The following is a 6,000-nucleotide window of genomic DNA, read 5'->3' as shown; positions in this document are numbered from 1 at the left end:
TTAATTTTTTTAGCCAACATGCCAATGCCATAATAGCATTTAAGCTAATGTTAGCTTTTCTGTTAATTTTGACTCAACACCCTGTAGGTTCAGGCTGTTTCTGATCAATTACATTTGCTCTGCTACCCGCTGCATCCATTATTCTGATGTCAGTTAAGGCAGGATATATTTGATTAATGATCTCAGAGAGTGTAGGGGGTTCTGGGTCAAAATGAATAAGAACTCTTCCATAGCCGCGCTGCAGCCGTGGAATAATTAACTCAATCAAACTTGGACATGTAGATATTATTGATTTCATGCTGTGCTCCACGGCAAAGGGAAAAACTGTTAAAGTACAACTCAAAACCACCTTTTTCTCGCTCTTTGTATCAGGACAACTGCGCCTGGACTTGTTGCCATAGCAACTGACAACAACACCACAAAAAAAAAAAAAACACTCAAGTATTTCGCACACAAAGAGCAGAACATTCAGTCTGTTGCTGTAGTATGGTTTTAGGCTTAATATTTATTTTGTGATCATTAATAAGTGATTGCTGTGGTAAGAGGAGAAACCTATAAATATATCGCTGCACTTGACTTTATTGTATTTCTATCTCGCTGTTACTGTCTCTTACTCTGCAGTTGTAGAGTCACAATGTCTGGGATCATGAGCGCCCCCTGCCAGGAGGCAAAAGAACTGCCTGCCTCACCTCAAATCTGTTTATTGCCGTTTCTGATCGCTTTTCAGCTCACGAAACACGTTACACACACAGTTGGTAACAAAAAAACACTGTAAATTATATACATACGCTAAATTATGGGAAATCAGTTCAGATATGAAATGTTTTTTTAGCCATTTTATTGGTGACGTACAGACAGGAGGAGCGTGCTCTCATAGAATGGCAGCCAGGTTGATCAATCCCAGGTGAGACTCAGCTCACTGCTGCCTCACCAGCTGCACTTCCGAGCATTTGAATGGGAAAATGTGAAAATTCAGCAATTCTGAATAAAAAATCATCAGAATTGGTTAAGCGAGATAAAAAAAAAAAAGGTACTTCATAGTACAAACTATAGGGTAAAATTAGCAAGATAAATTGTTTTATCATTATATATTATTTTTCCATGATGACAGGTGAGGCAGAGCCTCACTGGTATCCTGTATTTGATGCATTGTGGGGATTATTTTCCTGGCACATATCACATTGTGGGGATTCATTGCTCCCAAAGAAGAAATGCTGTTTTTGGGTTTGGAGTAAAGTTTAGGACCAAGGTGTGAAATTGAGTTTTAGTTAGAGTTAGGGTGAATGGAAGTCAGGGTGTGTGTTCGTGTGTGTGTTTCTGATTTTACCTTCTTTGGTAAGGCACCAGTCATTGTGGGGAACCAAAAAAAAAGCTTCTCCAGACACTTTGAACAGTTTCTTCTTGCCTTTATCACAGCTTCTTCATCACACTCCAACATGAATGTGTGCATATGCAGTTGCATATCTCATACACACAGGATGCATTCTTGTGTGCGTGTGTGTGTGTGTGGGTAAACTTGTGCGTGACCTATGGAGGACCATTATAACAATTTCTACCAACAGTTGGAGGGTTTTTTTTTGTGGAACATGAGGACATTTTTCTGATCTTCTTGTTTTTCTAAGTAGAATCTGCTCCAACAAGAAGGATTATTTGTTTATTAACACTGTAAATAACATAAATATGTTATGCTACATCAGTGATGCGTCTTTATGACCCATATGTGTTACATGCAAGTGATAAATGACAAAATAAAAAAGACCCAAACTTTACATACTTAGAATATTAAAGCAAATTTGTCAACAGCAAAATTATGAGATGTCGAGTTATTCTAAATAAGAAATCATATCTATGAGTAAGCACATTGGAACAGGGTTTTCTAAAACTGTGCATTTTTTAAAACACTGAACTCTTATTTCACAGTCATTTTTGACTGCAGGAAAATGTGTCCAACCAGGTGAAATAAAAACATATGCTAGTTCTTAAGGAGCAGAGTTGGGCAGTAATAACTAGTTACATGTATTCAATTACCTTTACTTGAGTAACTTTTTTGAAAAAAAGAAAAAAGAAGTACTTTTAGGAGTATTTTTACTATACTTTACTATACTATGTTACTTTTACTCGAGTGACATTAATATGAAATATTGCTACTGTTACTTTAGTAACAATACTCAAATAAATCAATGGATGGGTAGAAAATCCATTCAATGAATTTCAATGGATAGATCTATCAGTTTATCTATCTAAATTACAAGGATTTTTTTTATTGTCATACCAGCTTGAGTTTGTGGTACAAAATTTGTACTCGGGTTCCAGATGAGGAAATTATCAACACACAAAACGTAAATGAAAATAAATAGACACCAAAGTGCTCAGAGCCGGTAGCAACTGGTAAAACAAAACCAAACCACAGACTTGACGGCAAACAAGACGCGACAAGACGAGGAGCCGACAGAGAACAAGGAACACAGGTGGGTTTAAATAGACAGGGAGACAACCAGGGGAAACAGGAGACAGAAGGATCTAATCAAGGCGTAGACGTAAACTCAAACTGGCTTTGCAGACCCTCTAACTCCTCCAGTAAACATTTTTTTTTACTACTTTTGTCAGTTTCAAGTTACGTCAGTTACCATTGTGGGCTTTTTGTTCATTAACAGAGGTACCAACTATGTTATTCATGTATTTGCATGGTCACTTACAAACTATGCACACAATTTCCCCCGTATTTCCAGTTTTAATTTTCTATTGCTGCTTTTGCTTTTATTTTTATTAATAGCAACATTACCACTGAGTGGAGAGACACGTTCCTGGTTTTATATTTGATTTTTAATGTTTAAATGTTAATAAATTTGTAAACTTATCTGTCCCAGTTTTTTTCACTTTAGTTTAATAAATTAGCTTCTTCTTTATCGCCGAGTGAGAAACGTCCCCAGATTTAGTCTTCGAAATCTGGTCACCTTACTCTTTGTGTAAATGTGGTGAACGAAATTTGAGTAACATCAAGATTAGTAATGTTGTATTTGTTTAAAAGGGAACAAAAAGAAATGCATTAAGGTTTAACATGGCTACACATAAGTAAAAAGAAAGAAGTAAAAACACTACAAACCAAAACGTTTGCACAGCACAGCTTAACATCATCCAGACCAGTAGGTGTGCATTCAGAACAAGAGCAGCCGGTTTTATTGCACTTCACTGGAACTGCAACATCACTCCATGTATGAAGAAAAACAATAATCGGTGACATTTTCCCTTCAAACATGATTAAAATTGTGTCATTTTGTTCAAATCATTGGGAAAATTGACTTATTGTTTTACATTTATTCCACATTTTAAACCGAGCCCTCATCGTTTCCAACTGAGTTAAGTTGGTTAATCCAACTGAACATGTTCTTATGAAAGACTCACTTCTCTATCTAAAACAATCTTCATAATTCATCTATCTCTAATAAAAGCAGTATTTTTTTTTCCAGAGAGGCAGCCTTTCTCAGGAATTTGACTGAAAAACAAATCAGTCTGTGAATAGTGAACTGCTTCTGCTTGCGTGCAGGGAGGCGGGGCTTATTCACAACTGGAAAACAGACAGTGTATACGCACACACACACACACACACACACACACACAGATGCGAGTGCTAAGTGAGCAGCAGCAGCAACACTTAGAGACAGGTCCTTACTCAGCACCGATCATTTATTCATGACGTTCCTCTTAGACAGAAGTTCTCTGGAGAAACCTCAGCTCTCCTCCAGACGTCCAACCGAGCGACGGATAGAAACATGCATCAGGCATATGGAGGTGGAAAAAGAGAGATTTTAGTTGAGGGGGATGATTTAAAGAGGAAGGATTGTGTGTGTTTCTGTGTGTGTGTGTGTGTGGCTTCTAAAAATAACCACCTCCCTCAACATCATGTCCCATAAAGGGAGATTTTTTTTTTTCTCTCCCATTCCAGCTTCAAATCTTTCTCATCATTCTTTTCTGCTCCCTTTCACCAAAGGCGCCCGAGCTCCTGACCTCAGCTGACGTCCCGGCACGACAAGTCGGAAGTTTTTTGCCGTTCTTCTGCGGCCCCCGTCGCTCTTTGTCGGGTATTTTTAAATCACAAAGGAATAAGTCGACAGTTTCACGGGGAAAAAAAGTTATTTTTAATGCAGCAGCAACAACAAAATGGAGGCAGTGTCCTTTTCTCCCTCCAGCTGTTTCCATCATTCTGCTGTTGCCCCCCAGCCCCTCCCCTCACCAGGCCTTTTCCTTTGTCCACCCGGCTGTCCCTCTATAATCCACTGTGTCTTTTTTTGTAGTGGTACAGCATGTTGCTAAGCTGCACTTTGGCCCCTAATGGACCCAGTCAATGGGGCGAACTGCCACCCTGTTGTATCTATCCAGGTCAAGTGTGACCGCGTGTGTTGGCGTGTGTGTGTGTTTGTATGTGTGTGTGGTTTTGGACGGTGGCCAGATTGGAGGATTGTGTGTACAGCTTTTTCTTTGGCCTGCTTGTTGTTTGGATGTGTGCTTAATGGCGGCGCTGCACGTTTGCAAAGAAAGATAAGCGGCTTTTGAGAGGCTGCAACTGATCTCAGTCGAGTTTGATGTCCAGCTAATCCGCCGCTACATTTGGCGGTTTGATTCCAGATTCCGTCGACGTTCGGAGGGCCGATGATGTTCCAAGGTGGAGGTCAGACCGTGTGAACAACTTTGATTCTCTTTTCTTTCCTGTAAGAATTTTACAACTTATGTTTTTTTTTATTAATTTGAAAAACCTGCAAATATATTCAGTTGCCCCTGGTGACGTATCCTTCGCTAGATTATTTTTGTTCAGACATTTGTGGCCCCCTTGACTGACTTCATGTGGCCCTCAGCCCCCAAAATCAAACAAATTGGAACAAAATTAGGACTTTAAAATTAAAATCTGCTCCCAAAAATGTTACATGAAACACAAGCTGAAGATCTTCTCCAAGTTTTTTGGTGGCCCTATATTTTCATGATAAGTAGGAGCACTGATTATAAAGTACACAAATCTGCTGTTAACTGCTCTGGTAAAAATTGTTCAAATACAGTAAGCATAAAATAAATGCTGACCTCGATTCTGTCTTTATTTATGAAAGTAGACTAAATATTTTTCCAGTTTTCTTCAATCGAGTCCTAGATAATAAGCACTTTCGTTTAACAAGTGGAAAAAAAAACAAAAAAAAACAACATTTTAGGTTTTGAATTTGTAAAGTTTGTGGTAAAACAGTAAAGTTTGTGGCTGTTACCTAAGACTTGTGGAAACGTTCAGGCAAAGTAAATAATTCTGCATTGATACCAATTTGATGATTGGAGTTGAAGGTACACATTCACAGGTCAGGATTCACACATTTATATATTCGTCAGTTTCTCTGTGGAGTGAGACTGCTAAATATTTGTGGAAAATTCGTCCATTTGCGGACTTTTTCGTGGAGGGTATTTGAAGAAAAATGCAGCTTGGGAAGCTGAAATAATGAAACAAGAGGGCGAGATGAGATAAACGCATGAAAAGTCACGTTTGACGAAGGTTTTCTGTGTCGGGGTGTATTCTCTCTCAGCTGTCAGACGCAGGCTTATTTGTACAGAAGGGAGACAAGAGTTTTGTCAACGAAGGCGGACACACTACTGAACCCTTCTGTGATCACACATTGAGAGGCTGGCATCGCTTTCCTGTCCACGCCGTCAGCTGTTCCCAACATCAGAATGAAAAGCGAACAAGAGCTGACTGCAGGGCTGCAGGGCCTCGGAAATGCACTCACACCCTCATTTGTCACACCCGCTTTTTCAAATTCAGTCCCACTGCAATAAAAACCAGAAACCTTTGGGATGCCGGAGGGGCTTAAGTGGCAGACCAACACTAAGGAAGTCCAGAAGATGCTGCACAAGTTAGCTCAATCGCTGTCAAATCGTACGGAGAGCTTTTGTGAGCCTCCATTTTCAAGTCCTGTCACAGATTCTCATTTGGATTTAGTTCTGGACCAGCAACTGAAGCCATTTTTACCT

This window comes from Gambusia affinis, linkage group LG19 (genome assembly GCF_019740435.1).
Source record: "Gambusia affinis linkage group LG19, SWU_Gaff_1.0, whole genome shotgun sequence".
In the NCBI taxonomy this organism is placed as follows: Eukaryota; Metazoa; Chordata; class Actinopteri; order Cyprinodontiformes; family Poeciliidae; genus Gambusia; species Gambusia affinis.
Note: the sequence above shows the minus strand (reverse complement) of the source record.